Source organism: Dermacentor andersoni, chromosome 2 (assembly GCF_023375885.2).
Source record: "Dermacentor andersoni chromosome 2, qqDerAnde1_hic_scaffold, whole genome shotgun sequence".
Classification (NCBI taxonomy): Eukaryota; Metazoa; Arthropoda; class Arachnida; order Ixodida; family Ixodidae; genus Dermacentor; species Dermacentor andersoni.
The window spans coordinates 121,331,223-121,350,270 of NC_092815.1; the positions used below are offsets into that span (position 1 = coordinate 121,331,223).

General features: G+C 45.5%; 1 long non-coding RNA gene across 1 annotated transcript in view; it reads right to left on the bottom strand.

Annotated features, from left to right (window-relative positions):
* Window positions 1-1,235: 1,235 nt before the first annotated feature.
* Window positions 1,236-19,048, bottom strand: part of LOC140215950 (uncharacterized) — a 530,759-nt gene continuing 512,946 nt past the window's right edge. Inside the window, exon 4 of the long non-coding RNA XR_011892558.1 lies at window positions 1,236-1,317. This is a non-coding gene — a long non-coding RNA (uncharacterized lncRNA). The remainder of the gene's footprint in view (window positions 1,318-19,048) is intronic.

Consider the following 19,048-nt stretch of genomic DNA (forward strand, 5'->3'; position numbering starts at 1 on the left):
CTTGTCCAGCCAATTCGGTTGAAAGCCCGTGCACTCCCCGCTCCCTTTGAATTGTTTTATTGCATCATTGACAAGCCTTATCCAGCACCATGAGAAAAACATGCCGCAGAAGCCAAATTCTAACGTTTACCAAGTTCTTGCCACTACACATGCCTAATGGAAATGCGCTTTATGCGGCACCGGAGCCAGATGACATGGAACAAAACTTGTATAAAGACCGTGGACGGAGGAAAGTCCCCCCTCTTTTTCAAAGAGAATAGAAATTTCTTCCGCCCACTCGCTTTTTATTCCATCTTTTGATCGTATATTAGAATAAGCAAAGTTATTCAAGCATACTTGTATATACGCTCATAAGTATGCAATAAAACTAGAAACAAGCCGCTCCATTGTCCCTCTAACTCGTGCTCCTTGCCCCATACTGCCTTACAATAATCGTTCCGCGAAATCCGAGCCCAACACTCAACAGATCCCACCCCGTGTGAAGAGTGTCCCTTTGAGTGAAGCTTCAAATTGCGATGCCAAAAAATAAATAAAAATGAATAAATAAATAAACCACGATGGCAGTAATTTGAGCCAAGTCCCATGTTATTCGCATTTGATTTGGACGAAATACGATCTCGTGAAACCTAGTGAAAAGGAGGATAAAAGAAAATGAAGTTCAGGAATAAAGGCACGCCCACGCTCGGCAATAGCAGGCACACTTTGATGGCCATTATTTGCTTGCAGGTAGGATTATTTTACTTACATCGAATTTTAATGCACAATATTCTTTTCTTTCTTGCACTTTGGGCGCATTGTGCGCGAAAGGTGCGTTGGAGCACTGTTTACGCTCTTGTAGGTTTTTCTACTGACATCATAGAGAAAAAGGTGTTGGTGGACGAATGCTTTACCAGTAAGTTGCCGTGTTGAAATTTGTCTGCGCAGTAGAAATAACCCACCGTGGTTGCTCAGTGGCTATGGTGTTGGGCTGATGAGCACGAGGTTGCGGGATCGAATCCCGGCCACGGCGGCCGCATTTCGATGGGGCCGAAATGCGAAAACACCCGTGTACTTAGATTTAGGTGCACGTGAAAGAACCCCAGGTGGTCAAAATTTCCGGAGTCCTCCACTACGGCGTGCCTCATAATCAGAAAGTGTTTCTGGCACGTAAAATCCCATAATTAAAAAAATAGAAATATTTCCATCCCCGATTATTTGGAGCTGGCCAAACGTTCTTCTTCTTATCGAATTAGAAACACGCGATCCTTTATTGGTATCCAGTTGAAGGAGAGGTTGGAGCCTTTAGTGGTGCCTGCTGCTTTTCGACGCAGGGCAAACCTGAAATAAAAACACGAACACTGAAAAGCACTGAAGAGACTAAGAACACGAACACGTGTGATGTTCCGCACACGAGTACAAAGGAATGTAATGAATAGATTACAAGAACACTCATACGCATACACAGTTTTATGAATGAATGAAAAACACAGGATAAAGTCTAGGAACATTCATAAATATTAAGTTTTTGAGGCGTGATGAGCATCTCATCAACGTATAGTATAGCAGAGTACATAGCTACATAAGTACATAAAATAAACCTAAACGCACACCACGCAAATGTTTATGGCCGGTTGCATTCAGACGTTTCTACTAGTGGGCTCAGACACGAACACTTAGTATGAACCTACGATATTAATGTTAATTCTTAGACTGAGTCTATCTTTTACAGCAACGAACTACTAATTGACCCGTATATGTAATCCCTCAAGAGTCAGCGTTAGAATTGCTTCATTGACACAATTCTGAATGTTCTTTTTTCCACATGCGTCGGCAATGGCTAAAGGTGGCGTCTGTATTCAGTGTCGTACCCGATGGTATGCTCGAAATATAAGCGGAATAGTACGTTCGTTCCATTGACTGATTAAATAAATTATTTATATTGAATAGGATGGCTTTTTTGCGTAATATACGAGGAATCGGAAATGGAAGAAAATGCATCAGAAGTGGAAGGTGCGCTGAGAAGATAAGAATCTATAACAGATGTAAGGGCCCGTTGTCCCTATAGTAAAGGTCAGTACAAATTTCACGTCAGAGCGACGCTTCTCTAAGCCACCCACCGGTTGAATCGACCCCTCAGAGCTAAACACCTCTTCCTGGCGAAGGAGCTTTGTCTGCACCACTTCTTGGGCCACACAATCACACGTCAGGGGTATAGCGATGGGTCATACGATTCGTGTTTGCAGTCGGAGCAGGTTCGGGCGTACTGGAGAACGCTACATCATTCTCGTAAGAGCATACACACCTTGCTGAGTTGCCTCGGCCCCAACTCTCATGTAAGTATGCCACTTTTCAAGCAGGCCTGGCGTAAGAGAAAAGCTGTACTACAGTCGGAGAAAAAGCACTTGTCATGCGCTAAGTAAACCAGGAAGTAGTAAGTAGTGGCTGAGAGGTTCAGCGCCTCGCAGGTGCTTCCGCCTTCGCCGCCTAAGAGAATGCTTGATCATGGCAATGAACATCAGCCTGAAAGTTTGACGGTGCTGATACAGAAGGCGCAGATGACTGGTAAAACAGAGTGGTTGAAAACCAGAGCCTGCGCAGCCTCATGGGTCTTCTATTTTCTGCGGATGCCACTGTGACTCGGTGGCCTGTGGATAGCCACATTCTTGGCTGCAGTTTCATTGTAAGCTGCCGCCTTGCACAGCTGTTTAATCCAATGTACGGCGGAACGCAAGTGACAGCATGACTTACAAGCATGATATGCGTCTTGCGAGTCTGCGTACATATTTATAGTGCTTCTGGCGCTAGAACACCTATCGTTCTGTCGAAAGGCCATGTAATGGTTCGCAGGTCAGATTACGTAGGATGCGGGTGAGCATCGATACTTTCGATTCTTCCTCCAGTGTTGTCTGTAGTAACATTGTAGAATACGATTGTTCATTTCCTCTATATGACCTAGTGACATGCTAGGTCCTTGTGAACGCGAGTGAGCGCATCCGTGATCTGCTCAGCTGTTTTCTGTTCGATCTTCCTGGCATATACTACACGGTGCACCGCGTGATTTCGAGCCATGTGTATAGCGAGAAGCTTTTGTTTCTCTTTTTATCCCCCTTAACCCTTCCCCCTGCATAGGGTAGCCAACCGGAACTACCTTTGGTTAACCTCCCTGCCTTTCTCTGCATTATTTTCTCTCTCTCTCTTGCTGAATGGGATGTTTACATCTTCCAGGTCGTATTCCATCGGCTATCAGATGGGATAATAGGGAGCGGTATCGAAGAAATGCATCGAAGGTATGCTTCTGACTGCGCAAAAGAATTTAACATTAAGCCGTATTCCGGCCGTATAACTCTTTCAGTTGTAGTGTTGTTATAGTTGCTAAATTTTTTCGTCAGCATTTTCTATCTTCTATAGTTAGAGATATTGCAGAAGAAATTTTGGCGGATCCTATTCACCTCGTTGGAACTTACATACAGCGAACCATTCTTGAAATGGATAAAGGGTGCTTTAGCCTGCGCTAGTTTTTGTGCTATTGCAATGCCGGTGCAAGGACCTCCCCGAAACCACATCATCCGCATTACAAGCTCTCCAAACGCAGCTCCTTCACGTTTGCTCGGTGCGCGCGCGTGCTCTCTCAGGTACCCCGTGCTATAGGCGATGTGACACATGCGGCGATAATCTCAAAGAGCTAGTTCGCGTTGGCACGTTAGAAGTATACGTAACGGCATCAAAACCTTTCATCGCGTTCCTGAGTGGCTTTCGCTTCTGGGCGCTTGTGCTTGTTAGCGGGATTTTTGAACTTACATTGGACTGTGTAGCATAGTGTGCTTTTGTTTGCTTTTTGTGTGTGGCTTAGTGGTAACTTAAAGAGTGTTCGCTCAACATTGCTGATATTTTTATGCAATAAAGGAAAAAGCAAAGCACTGTGATGGCCTAATGGTTACATGACCAGGCCGCTGTGCTGGGGAACCGAAGTTTGGTTTGAACTCTGTGATTAGTCTGAGGAAGTACAGGCCAACCACTGTCAGGAAAGTCCGGTGCGGGACGCAAGGAAAGCTAGGCTTTAAACTGTTTCTCCTGTCACCGCTAACGTTTGCTTCGTCCTAAAATAAGAGATTAGAGAAAGAATTTCTGTTTACCTTCAACAGCTGCAACCGAAAAACATATTATGTAATCTGCACAGGTGAATTTACAAGATTCTAAATAGAAGATGAGGGGCAGACACGCCTAAAACAAGGGCTTTCTGAAGGCGAAGAACTAAAAAAGCAAGAACAACAACAGCGTTAAAATCGCTTGAACGTTGTCCCAGGAAATTTAATATCGCCCATGACCTTCTAAGCCTGAAACGGGACGAAGATTAAATGAATTACAAATACTTTCGTGCTAAAACAAATAAAATGTTTCCAAACTCTTCGAGAATCAGCGGAGTAAACTAGAATCTTGAAGTAAGCCGAGAACAAATAATGCGATGTAATATAGCGGGTTGCCAAAATTGGTTGCGCAGTCAGAGACAGTGGTAAAATGATGGGGGTATTTTTCTGAGATTGAAAAGGACACTGTGGGTTGTCGAGCTGCCACCAACTTTCGGAAGTAAATCGCGAGATCATGGGGAATCAAAGTAACCAAAGAATGGAGAGAAGGAGGCCAAAAAAGGTTTGGGGAAACTGCTTGATGCCCCTGCATTACTTGCTTAATGAACCGCAGAAATTGCAGGCGAGCAAAGACCGGATAGAAACTACATCAAGAACCAGAACAACAACAACAACAACAAAAATTCCATGAAGCACATCATTACGTAAAGCTACCTGCAGAAATATTAGAAGACCAGAGGAATTCAAATAAGCCTTCTTTTTTTTTCTGTGGACATTTGTGTGCAGGTATTTCTTTCAACTTTAACCTTTCCCGGACTAGATATATTGAAGAAGATAAAGTACTGTTTTATGACTGTACACAGTACATTATGCAAACAAGAGAAATGAGTCAAGGAAGCTATTTCCTTTTCCGTTTCGAAGCTGCGCTAACTGAAAAAAAAAAAAACGCGACTCATGTGTTTTGGCATGGGCCATCAATTCCAAGCCTGTGCTGGCTCCACAGAAGGGGGGAGGGGGGGGGGGGGGGAAGGTGCATCTCCAGATAAGCACGTCGGTACCCACATTGTGAGCGAGGAATGAAAATAATTTTTTTTCTGAAGAGAATTATTCCCCCATTGCTAAAGTCAACATCGTTGCTATAAATAAACAATTCAGCTTTCAACACAACAAAAATGTCACATAGCTACCTAAAACGCAAGTGATTACCCAAAGTACACATGGGCCAAGCGAAGTGTACTCTGTGCTGTAATGAGTTGCTTGTAACAATAGACGGGGAGAAAGACGTCCCAAAATTTTCCGTTACGACGCTTCTTGCACTGTACCGATTACGCTCGCCATAGAGACATTGAGCCGGCAGGTGCCGTTATTGCAGAAAACTTGCAGCAGAAGCGAAAATTTGGAATTCCATAGCACGAGTAAGGCATGATTTTCGAAAACTTGAGGTATCTGCACTAGGAATATGTCTGTTTAACTCTTGGACAAAACGTTTTGACTTTTCTAACGTAACTTTTGCGCGCATGTCCAGGCGCGCTACTCTTGTGACATCGTTATGCGAAAAGGAAAACAGCTGAACTTTAGCGCTCGCTTTGTCCTTTCCTACTCCCTCCTACTATGCCATTGTTCCCACATCGAGCTAATGTGCACTCCTTGGAGATTTAAGATGCTGAGGGCTTTGGCAGCCCACGCTTTTGTGAAAGAACACATCGCAGAAAGAAACGAGGACTGATTTGGTGACATTTAGAAAGGCGCTTTCCCAAATAATACTATTGCCATTATTGTTCTCATCACATTCTGTACAACTCAAGATGTTCCGATGAACATAACGGCAATGATCCCTTTCCATAATTTCATCAACTCCTTTTTCTTTCAAGTTTCGGAAACTTCGACAGTGAGAGCTGTGGTAAAAACAAACTCAACTTCCAGTGTTTAAGCACTAGAAAATGCTTTTCGTGATCTGCGCGTTCTTCCTGGTGGTTCAAAATTCATTGCGCTCGATGAGTCGTCAATACCTTCGGGACAATAATATCTGTCTTAAGAAACAACTGCGAGTGAATACAAATAAGTAATATGGCGATAAACACTGCGAAGCATGAGGATACATCTATGTCTGCGCCAAAGACGCACATATAAGTATTGTATTGTACAACTACTAATCATTGCCTAAGATATTCATAAATGAGTACGTTTCAACAACAACAAAAGATCAGCAGCGAAACTTAAGATTGCAAACGTGTGGGAATGCGAAAGCATTATAATCGCTTAGGCGAAATGTTTTCGATATGTTTTCGACATGCATTAAAGTTGTTTCTGCTTAATCGGTGTACACGTGTGTGTGTGTGTTTGCGTATCCGTTGGGCACAGGCTGGAGACATTCGAATCATTTTGCTGCAGAACCACGAATTTTATTTTATGCCCAATGATAGGTCTGTGGTGATGATGTCGTCTGCTTCTGTGTTCCTTTGCTCCATCTTCTGAGGCGTGCTTCTGTGGACGACCATGTTTCACAGCTGCCGCTGAGGTAGACGCTTCGGAGTACGTCGCAGTAAACACAGCACCGATGAAATCCGAAGAGCAAGGGACAGATGGGAGGCAGTGATCGAGGCAGTGATGCGTCGTGGGCAATGACGCGCTCACTAAGCGCGACCTTAGTCGACCACAACCACCCTGGCGTCCGGGAAGCGTGCTCGTCTCGCGCTCCGAAGGTCCGGGTTCGATTCCTACCTAGACCGAAATTTACCAATATTTCTTATCGAATGCATATACTTGCTTTGTTTACAGAAACCTGCCTGACAAATTTGAAGTGGATACGAGAATTTTTTGACGTGTTTTTACTCTTCGCGCCATCAGCAATCTTTGGTACCATATATCGGTCACGCTGCGAACGACAACACCGAATTTTTCGCCTAATGGGGCATGTCATGCTTTCGCATTAAAAGCACTTTGGCTTAGATGCTGCTGCATGTAACAACAGCCTCAGAAAGCTTGAAACTCCAGAAGCTTGTTAACGTCTGCTTATGGGTAGTTGTGCTCAAATATATCAGCATGTTTATTTTGCAGTTAACACTCCTAAGCCAGTTCGTGCTTCACCATTAGCGTTTCTGGCAAGTCATTTTCTTTCTCTCTCTAAACAGCAGCAGCAGTTCATTCTCGTAAGTCTTAAACCCTCGTAACTTTGCTCACAGTGTAACTGTCATTCAAATAGTATGGCACAAAAAGAAAGAACTTATGCGAGTGCTCATTCCCCAGCACGCACACTGCCCTTACAACTGCATCGCCTATATACTTATACTCCGCACGCTGTCATCCACCACTGAGGTACCAACAGCAAAGGCCACGCCGAAAAACGACAAACAATGTTTTTCTTGATTGTCTCCTTCGCCCTACGGGATTCCCAATGTTCTGATTCTTAAATTTTGGTTGATGTCGTAGCAAATACCCACCCGCTTTTTCTTGACCGAAAAAGCGGCTCCTTTCTAGTTTCCACAAAGCGCGGGTACAAAAACAATCCGAAGCGAGGAAGGCAGGTGCAGGAAACAACTTTCGTAAGGAATGGACAAACGGAGTCCACCCAACACTGCCAAATTACTTCAGGAAGTCTTTTTTTTGTTTTCTAAGGTTTTGTTTAAGGGTATACGGCAACAACATTTAGAAAGAACAGAGTTATCTTTTAAGAGCATGATAGGTTGCTAGCATATTTGTACTCAGGAATCTCGACAACAAATAATAATAAAGAAACGGAGGTGAGACAGCAACTATTACCCGAGGGCCAAGGAAATTATAGGATTTCCCGAGGACTGGAGGATATGCGGGTGCCGGAGGAGGACCTGTGCGCGTTCCATGCGCAAGAGGTTTATGGCCCTTGGGGCAAAGGCCAATATGTAAAGCCAAAAGGAACCAAGTGACATCAGAACTGGAAACGCACCGAGTCCGTGGTTGCCATTCGGTCCGCAGACCGAATGGCAACCGCGTTATGAGAACAAGCTGATGATATCACTGGCAGACGTAAAGATAAAGAGTGAACGTGATAGACAGCGAAAGGGGAAAAGGAAAAGAAAGAAAAACTAGTGGAAGTGGAGGGGCTGTTGCGTACATACGTAAAGCGTGTTTTTTATGTATTTTTGTTTTAAGTGATGTTCGAGATAATGTCGTGCGGTCGAGGAGGTTGCCCGCAAGGTGCTGTGGGCCATTCCGTATGCGTGCTCCGTACCAGTGCCCGCTATTTCGCTTTCAGAAACAAAATTCCATTACCGTGCGCGTGCGTTTCACGACAGATGGAGATAACTTCTTACGTTGTGAATTCGTAAACACGGTGCGAGGGAAACTCTTTGTCACAGAGTGCATGCCCGCGTCCCTCTCAGGATGGCCGCCAGTGCCGCCCCAGCTACAGCGCCGCTTGCACGGCGATGGGGGGAGAGCGGTCCCCATTGTGCCCGTGCTCACGCGACGGGATTGGTCACGTTGGTCTCCTGAGCGTGACGAAGGACGAGACGACTCGGCGAGCCATCAGAGTGGCTTGGAAGACGGAGGAGGGTGGTCGTGCACCGGGAGACAGCTGAAGATGTGGTCGGCAGGCTGAAACCTCCAGGCCGAAGTCTTCGCCGTTCGACCGACAGACGGTGCAAGTCCGTCAGGATCTTCGGCAGCGAGGTACCAGCAGCCCGACGCTCTTCAGACCGGGATCTCGGCAAGCACGCCACAGTTAAGCCTCGTGTTCCAGCCCGCTCTCAGAACGTTCCGCCGGACTGTATTTTTTTAATCGCGTTTAATCTTTCATTTATTTATCCATCGCGTGTTTATTTTTGTATGTTCTGTTAGTGTAGTGCTGGCCCTATTTATTGTCGCGTGTATTTTTCATTTTTGTCGCGTATTTTGTTTGTTATTTCGCGAGTGTTAATAGCTCCCACGTGGTGGGCTTAGTGTCGTGCGAGTGGCGTCAGGGCGTGCGTTGTGTGACCCGCACGCCTTCCGCGAACTAGGCCCCCCTGCTGGTAATTTGTATGTTCTTTTTTCGAGCATGTCTCGCGCATGATTTTATTGTATTAAATTGAGTGTGTGTGTTGTACGTCGCCTCCCGTCTCATGCCTCTGGTTCACGGTCGATCAGGCGTGGACCTTATCGCCGGTCAGCAGTCGAACCCTCACTAAACGCACGCGGGGTGGGTTTGTTGTCGCCCCATCCCCTCCGGTTCGGAGAGTGCGATTACCTCACCACCAATCTTTGACAACTGGCGTCCTGTCGGCCTACATTTAGGCCTACAACAGCCTCATAAATTGTTGAACAATATATTTTATACTTTCTGTTGCGAAGTAATAAATGTGCGTATCACGCCGACGCCCATAGGTTTTTTTTTCCTCATCACAACAAAATTATTTTTTTACAGCAATATAGAAGAGCTCTTGAGCTCTACAATGAACCAAACTAATGAGACCCAGTGAATTCTCGGAGCACAGTGATTAACTAACAAAAAATACACGATTTTTAAATTGTCACAACTTGTTAAAAAAGAATGCGAACACACCAGTGTACTGATATTTAAGTGCAGGTCAAAGAACCCGAGGTAGTCCACATTTCCGGAGTCTCCCAATACGGCGTGCCTAATAATCAGAAAGTGGTTTTGGCACGTCAAACCCAATAATTTAAATAATTAATTTACCTTCTTGTATAAAAGGGTGCCATATAAAAACTTAATTATATTACTTATTGTGATTCATTGCAAACCAAACAACGTTATCATTGGATGTGCGAGCTTTCAGTAAAAAAAATCTTGATTAGCAAAAAAGGTACGCTTGTTCGCGATTCGAAGAATTGCGAAAAAGAAAAACTGGTTTCGAGAACATTCACAAGAATGATTTCAAAGAACTGCGACGCGCACAATCGACATTCAGGAGAGCTTTAATCCGCCATACTTGTAACCTGTTTCCTCCTGAGTCTTGCTGTCGTCTGCCTTTGCTCGCGTGGCACCTGGTATTTATTTTACAGCTTGTTTTGCAGCTTCCGTAGTTTGACGCCGGGTCTGCCGCTCACTGTGACGTCGGCGTGTCAATTACTAGAAAACATTTGTTTTCCTCACTTCTGCGCTATGAACTTCCGCAGACTATGGCTAACAGTATGAAAGACAAGACGATAGTGTGTGAACAGCGCTATAGAAGACAATCCGCTGCCCCTTTGACGTCCGCAAACAAAACGTAAACAGCCTGTTTCAAATGCAGCGCACGCCTCCCTCATGAGACTTAATGTTTGTTAAAGATAAGAACCCACCGAAATTGCCCTTATTGCATTCCTACTTGTTTAACTAGAATATGAACGCGAAATAACAAAAAAAGAGAACTGCACGAATTCCACCACTGTTCCGCTTCACACGAGACCGGCACTTTCAGTTTCGGTTTCACAGGTGCGGGGTAGTGTTACATTTGTTGCGATATATTTAAACAAATATGCGATAAACAAACGGAGTTTTCAACTTGGCCTCAATGCCATAACTGTTTATTGCTATCTGTTCTTTTTTTCCTTTAGGTCATATGTAGAGAAATTCTGACACTGCAAATCGACTAGTGCTAGCGAATAGTACTGCTTTTTCCCCCCATGATTGATCTGCTTGCAGCACTAAGTTATGCGTTGTGCAAGACATTATAAAGAATTCTACTTTCCGTTATTGCGTCTGCTTCATGGTGCCTCGGAATTTTTTTTTTATTCATGAGATCGACAGGTTTTTTTTCGTTCGCCACTGTCCGAACAGAGGACGCAGACACTAAGACAAATTGAGTGTTGAAAACAGAGCGAAAGTTACTTTCACTGTTCAAGCCTGAACCTGACGTAGGACGTCTTCCGATACAAAAATCGTTCAGCGACAGAGAAAATTGCTACCGCACCAAGCCGTAAAGTCCAGCTGTCGCACCACCATGCAATACAACACGTCACATAAAATCCAAACACTTAACAAGTATCCTAGTAAAAAATAGGCAGCTCTTGTGCAAGCTCTGACGTTTTAGGTAACTCGTGTTCAGCGAGGACGGGGCAGGCGAGGGGAAGTGTAGCAATTTACGAGATGTATTCTTTTTACTACCACACCAAGTTGCCTACGGACCGCGACATATCCTTGCACCCTATGGGTGTTCGCTGAGAGTCTTTTTGCTTCAATGTATTTGCTTTGCTAGGCGCTGAAGAACACGATGGCAGAAATCGAGTGAAGCAAACAAAATTACTCAGAAAAACAATGTGAATAAGACCAGAAAGCGAGGACAGAAGCGGTTCGCTGCCAGACGAAGGATAAGTATCTGTAACGGTTGTGGCCTGCATCACAGCCGGTGTTACTACTGCCTTCGAGGATACGACGCCGACCTGCTTCTGCTACCCTAGGTGGAGCGGTCGCGCTCACGCGACACTTCTTTTTTCTTCGCACGCCGTGCCCTGGTTACATAAACATGTCAAGGCCGCCATCAGACACTACTGTCTTTCATCTCTTTGTCTCCTCAAAGCGAGTGAGACGGCGCCCGTTACATTTGTTTTTGTCCCATGCTACACTAGAATAAAGGCCAAGAAAAGCAAGAACAGCTTCCGCGCGACGTTTTGCACGCCTATTATGCTTATGCTGTTTTCTATCACACTGCAAGCCAATGGTCACGTCAACCACCTGTTACATTAAGTTGCTGCAACGGTAGTGCTGCTGTAAATCGAGAATAATATTGCAACGAGACGGTGAAGGGGCTACTACTGTCGGACAAAGAGTCACGAAGTGACCAGAGGCAGGCTAGAGCCTTGCATCCGTCGCCGCAGCTTGTGGTTGTCGTAACCTTCTGCATGATAATAATTTGTAAATGCACGCTATTCCCGTAACAATGCCAACTCTATAATGTGGAATAAAAGCAGGTTTCAAGCTCGTTAAAAGGCGCGTTTCGACGTGAAAACGTGTGAGAGAACATTTTTACGGTCCCACCACCAAAATGATAAGGGTATAGATAGTGATTAATAAATATGTATTTTCTATTTACGATCTTGCTTGAGCATAGCTAGTATGGCGGAGTTGTTGATGTTGTTGTTCTCGTGAGTGGCTGTGGCGTACTCCCACAATGGGGATCGCCCATTAATCAGGGGGTTAAATTAGGTGCTTAAGACAAGAGAGTTAAGAATTTGTACGTTAGAGCTTAAAAAGTAAAATCCTTTTGTATGCTGGAAGAAAGCAGTCAGAATAAAACGGTGTATAACAAAATCTAATAGCAGCATTGCGCCGTCTTCGTTCCATTGATGATCATCGTCTTGGTCGGTCGTCCTGCTGTGTGATGCTGTTCTTGCTGGGAACGAAACTGTCGCTAGCAGAAAATATGCGAACTTCTAGTTTTCACTAGACGTAAGTGGAACACTTTTCGCTTTGAGGGACATGATTTAAGTATATTTGGAGTCGCTGTTTTGTGCGACCGATCATTGACTTTCGAAAGTGGTGAAGCATGCAGATACTGTTTAGGCAGCCAAATAATTCTTCTCACCTGTTGTGAAACAAGGTAAATAACCAGTACAATATCAAAGAAACAAACGCACATGTCTAGCAGCAGAAAGCAATAATAAAACTAAAGTAATGAGAACGAGTATTTTTCTTTTTCATTTCGTGACGCAACATGCCAGTCACGTGCAACGTGACTGGAGCGCATTTTTTTTTCGTCTGTCAGGTGTTGTGAAGTGATAAATAACAGGAAAATTATAGTAATGGGATAGAAAATTTATAAATATAGGTAAATGAACTAAATATGTTCTTTTTCATTTCTGCATAGGTAATAAACATGTACCCGCCAGTCGTTCAGATATTTCTATTATATAATGAGCACACGAGAAACAAGAGCACGCTGAAAACAAATTGTCACCTCGTTCCATTAAATTTGCATCGTACAGTCAAAGTTTTAAGAGTGACGGATACCCATATCAAAAATACTGTCAGATTTACTTCTTGAAGTGGTTAACCAAACTGCAAGTAATCAATGCTACGCAAGAACAGAAAGCGCATGGTATAACATCTTCACATAAGCTCCAAGGCTGATGAAGGGCCTGTGAATGCTGAAGGTGTAACGCGTTGCGGCATATTTCCCCACCTTTATAATTGACCTAGAGTAGCAGACTAGAGCACACTAGCTCAGGTCGACCTCTCTAGCCTACCTGTCAATAAGTTGTATTCAAATACAGTAATAGAGCACCATGTCATTCGAGGTCGAAAGGATGGCCCGCAGCCCACGGCAAAAAACGTTTGACTATGCGGCCTGCACGGAACACCGTTAAGTAGAGAAAGAGAAAAGGAGGAAGCAAAGGCAGGGAGGTTAACTACATTTGGTCCAGAATTTTACCCTTCACGTGAATAGGGGGATGGAGGAGGGAAAGTAAGAAAGAGAACACATAGGTCTTGACCGCACTTTGACATGCACTAAGCCAGGTGCAGCATATCTGAAGTCGGGCATTCAATTCTGTCATATTCTGGTACTGTAGAAGAGCTCGAGTGGCTTTCTGGGCTGGAGCTCTGAGGTCAGGCTCCGAAGACTTTCGCGTCTCTAATTAGCCTATCGGCTAGTCTAATAGCCTCGAGTAACAGAGCTGATGTCCGCGAAGCGGAGCGGAAAAACAAATATGGAAATTGAACGCTTATGTTGGAACCTATATGAACCGAGCGTTTATTGAAAGGCTTTACAAGTACTGGTGATGAAAACGATATTGTTTACTTTCATTCTATGCAACGTGGAATGTCGTGATATGTTCATGTTTTTCCTCCACAAAGATGACAACATTGTTGACATGTATTTATTATGTTGACGCACTGCAACGTTAATATTCTATGCCGAAATACAAACTCCAAATCAAGAGGTTGCACTGTGTGAGTCGCATATGCAGCGATGTCCCAAAGGCGAAGTCGACGTGCGGTGCTTGTTGAGGGAAGAATAGGGATGACAGTGTATGCACAGAAAAGGAGGACGCGTACGAAGCAACATTTTAGGATTCTGTGCCTCTTGTTTCCCATTGTGACGTACACATCATGAAGGACAGGCTAAGCACACACCTAGTGGCACATACTGAATGGCAAAGTGAGGAAAATAAGGTAAATCAAAGAAGCTGCGAAATATAATTCACCATTTCACTAACATATCAGTATTCCGTATGAATGTCTATCACCCGACACTATAGATGTTTTATACTGGAAGTTATTTTTCGGTACATAGAAATTAGGTGCACATACTTGGTCAGCGCGCAGCGATCCTACAAGCCACTTGACTCGTACTTTCATAAAACCTTTCAATATACGAATATCCACACACATATCCGCAGACATAGCCACCGACCCAACAGGACCTAGTACCCAGCAGCCAAGCAGCCGCAACAAACCCGGGAAAGTAGTTAAAAAATTCCTCGCTTTAAAAGTTGTGCGTTCTCTGCATGTTACGCAAATTCATACAATTTATTATTTTAGATGCCTGCTGCCGCTTGTTCTATAGTAAAAATCAATGTCTGGAAGTACTTTACAGAGAAACACGTGATGAGACTTTCAACTATAGGTCTCTTTCTATCAAAGTTGGAGGCCTAGCCTATAGTGAATCGCCTGAAGAAAAAGAGACAGTTTTGATTGACTTAAAGAATAAATGAAACATGTCTAGTAAAAACTTTATTCGGCTCTTTCGCCATTTTAGGAGCCAGCAGGCACCTTTTCTTCACTGATGCAGAGGCCCCGATGCAAAAAAAAAACAAAAAAAGAGAGACGATTTGCAGGGCGCATTTGTCGCCAGACATCATCTTTTTGAAACACACGTACTGTGGCGCGAGAACTTTTTGGCGTCTGAAGCTATCTCAAAGTTTCAATGATGTGTTCGGTGGTGGGGCTCTGCCGCGTTTCTTTGTAGGAAGCCTTCATACGCACGGTTATGCCCTTGATATGTGTGTATGAATGAACTCTATTTCTGTGTGGCCTGGGCTGAAATTCTAGCTAACATGCATCGGCCGACTGTTGCGGCGCGCTTTCGACGCCAGAGCCCGCTGCGCGTTTCCTGTCAATATGCACCACTTCGTGTTGGGGGCTCAGCACACTTTCGCCGACTGCTACAGTGCATTAAAGCGAATGATCAGAGGAGTAATATTGCAATTAGCGTTTGTTTGCTAATTTCAGGTGTGTTAGATCTATCTATCTATCTATCTATCTATCTATCTATCTATCTATCTATCTATCTATCTATCTATCTATCTATCTATCTATCTATCTATCTATCTATCTATCTATCTATCTATCTATCTATCTATCTATCTATCTATCTATCTATCTATCTATCTATCTATCTATCTACCACGCTGACCCCGTGGCTCAAGTGGCCTACCAACTTCGAAATTTAGGTTCGTGGTCGTGATGCTCTCGTGATCATTCTGCCATAGTCATAACAACTTGGCCACGTGACTCTTCTCGTGGTGTCGTCGCCACACGCTTTACGCTGGCCCAGTGCACCAAGCAGTCTAACAGCTTATAGTCCACAACTTAGGTGCTCATGGTTCTGATGCCATTGTGATCATTTCATTGTCATCCGACTTTCGTCATGCTGTAGGCGTCCCGCCCGCGTCATGCAGTCGATATGCAATCGTTGTTATACCATTGTCGTGATGCCATCGTGGTCATTCCATTGTCGTCCTTCAAGCTTCATCATCCGATTCTCATCATGCCATTGACCTCAGACCTTTCATATCGACGCAGTGAACCAAGTTATCAAATTGCTTGGGCAGCTGGTTGTGTACTCGTACATGTGATGCCATGGTACCACTTGCATCGTCATCACTCCAGCTTTGTGTTCTCGCTCTCGTTAGATCATCGTCGTCATTGCGTCGTCGTCAACAAATAGTTGCCATGTATTCGTTGTCATACCGTAGTTGTGATGCCATTATGGTCACTCCGTGTTTGCCAATCCAGCTTCACCATTCGATTCTCGTCACGCTGTCGTCCTCACGCCATTGTCCACATATAGCCATCGTCACAAGCTCATGTCCATTCAAGTGACCTCATGCCTTTCTCATGCCATCGTCCTTTTTGGTCGCCTCCATACAACCGTCACCATGCATTCTTTGTCATACCGTCGCCTTTATGCCATTGTGGTCGTTCCCTCGCTGTCATCGTAACTTCGTCACCTGACTCCCGTCATGGCATGGTCGTCACGCCAAGGTCATCACACATTCATCACCACACCATTGTCGTAATACCGTTGTTGTCACTTCCTCTACAGCCACCGAGGTGAGCGGACGCGGAATGTCGGACTCTTCACGAGCGGTCTCAGCGGCCCACCCGGGCCACAGTAACAGGATGGTAGCTGAAGTCGACAAGGATTTTGAGATTATTTTGCCGCATTTACTAAGAGGACGCGTCGTTTTGAACACATTGTTCTTGCACGGAGATGTTCGAGCGCGGGCCTTCAGGATCGGAGACTTCCGGGACGCTTTGTACAAGGAACGGCTGCTCCCTGATGTTGTGGCTTTGGGTGCCTACCAGAACAACCATGTGTCGGCCGTGACAATAAACAGCCCAGAGGCGACGCAGCAGTTGGCTGGATTGAAAGAGCTTCAGGTCAAGGGGCGACGCTGTCTCGTCATCGACCCGCACGAGAAGCAGGTGCGGCTTCGGCTTCATTGGTTGCTACACGGCGTGGCGGACGAAGGCATGCGTACGGCGTTGGCAGCGTTTGGCAAAGTGACCGAATTTATTCGGGAGCGCTCGCATGAGGAGGGAGCGAACGAGAAAGGTTCGACTACCCGGACTGTGCTTCTGAAGCTCAAGAGTGGTCTCAGGGTTGACGACTTGCCACACCAGATTCGCGTCGTCGGTCAACTAGCGCTGTTGGTTGCACCAGGTCGGCCTATGCAGTGCTTGCCCTGCCATGGTTCGGGACATGTGCGTCGCGAGTGCAAGATTGGGCATCTTCCACTCGCACTTGCTCACACTGCCGGCGTTTCGGTCACGTCGACGCCGAGTGCATTCGTTCCTACGCCGCAGTGACCTGAATAGCCGGTACTGAGGATTCAACGGTGTACATTATGGACGTGACCGAGGTGGAGGACGCAGCGAAAGGCAGCGGGAATGTGACCACAACTGGGCCGCATTGCGATGCCTCAACTCCAGCAAGTGAAGATCAATCAGAGGCAGTACACAGCCCGCCGGACTCTGAGACAAAAACGGCTGAAGGAACAGACGACCCTGCAAAAGATCTAAGTTCTCAAGTAGCCGAAACTTCCACACACGAATGGTCTAAACGGGGGGCTGCGAAAAGCGACCCTCGTAGTTCAAGTGCGGACCTGGACGATGTCAGCGCGTCACAGAACGCTAGCGGCGTCGGGGGAAGTACTGGCGCCAGCTCGGCAGTTGTAAGATCCCTAGAAGATGCCACAAGCCAAAAAGACAAGGTCAGCCCGTGAACCATCGAGGGACCGCCTGCGAAGACACCAACGGGTAGGCGCATGAACTTCAGGGCAAGGCCTGGGGGCACGGGTGATAGGAAAGTTGACGACAAGCCACTTTCTCAAAGTGGTGAGACCGTCTCACCGAACGGTCACGGAGGCGTCTAGACGCGCCGTGTAAGTGCCATGCTCCGGGCCTACCTTTTCCAGAAAACGATGGCTCCTCAAACTTCACTTACACTCGCCACTTGAAACGTTCGAGGTCTGGCCTCTAGGAAACGTAGTGAAAGCTAAGGCATAGCATGGTTAGCCTTGGTTAATCTTGATTGCAAGTCCAGGTTAGTGTGGCTGTCTAGCTATGTTGCGGCGTTAAGCGATTCGTTTCCTCTTCAGCTCGTTGCGATGTCGATTCCACGCCTCCTCCTGCTTATTAGAATTGTCGCCGTCCATAATGCCGCCTCAACTGTGGTTGCGGCGCACGCGAGCTCTCTTTTTCAATCATCTGACATGTTATCGGGCATGCGACGCAGCTGGCAAAGCGAGTGGAGGCGAACGCAACGACGAAGTACGCGGTGTGACGAGGAACGTGGTGTGACGTCATGTGCCTCCTCGGAGCACGGCCACGGCGAAATCGCAAGTTCGCGGCCGGTAAAGCTTTCGCTTTAAAAGCAAAGTCAACTGTCGCGGTTGTTAATGGAAGAAGACCTTGACGTCTTGGTTGTGCAGCAGACGAAAGTGGAAGGAAAAGAGGAGACGGCGAACATGCTGCGGAAGTTCACTGCACGGTACCACGCCGTTGTGAGCCATGCTATCGACAGGTGCGGAGGGTGCGTCCTCCTTGTTCGAAGGAATCCAGGACTGTCAGCGCAAAATGTTTTTTCGTGTTCTTCCGGTAGATTTGTGCTGTGCGATTTCACATAGAGTGATATTGCATGGCGTGTTATGTGTGTTTATGCTCCAAGTGTGGCGAAGGAACGCGTAAATTTCTTTTCTAACCTGACACAGTATTTGTGCATTGATAAGCAGCTTGTTTTGGTCGGGGATTTTAATTGCGTTTTGAACTCAAGTGATAGGTCAAGAGGAAGAATGGTTAAAGACAAAAGCAGTGATGTCACACACGATTGTAGAGCATGAGCTAGAGATATTGCAGAGTACCTGGTGGGCTCCTGAGCTGTGAAGTAGACTCATTTTCAGGGCCGCACTGAGCTGTGAAGTAGACTCATTTTCACGCAGTGATGCATGCAATTAAGAATATCCATGAACATAATGGAGACAGAATAAGAGAGCAGTAGGACATTTTTAAGCAACAGATAAATATTAAAGCGATAGAAAGATCCAGCATTTTATTGTTGAGAAGAAAAGAAAGAGAAAGGGCTCGAGATGAGTTTGGAAAAGCTAACAGCGCTTGAATGCGAAGCGCCAGGTGTGTATGCCGAAGATCTGCGTAGTATCAAACAGAAACTGGAGCTTTATGATGAGAAACGTCATCGTGAAGCGCAAGTGAGAGCAAGGGTAGACGCGATGGCTATAGATGAACGTCCAACAAAACGCGCCTTTGTACTAGAAAAAAGTCGCACCCGGCGGGACCATGTAGA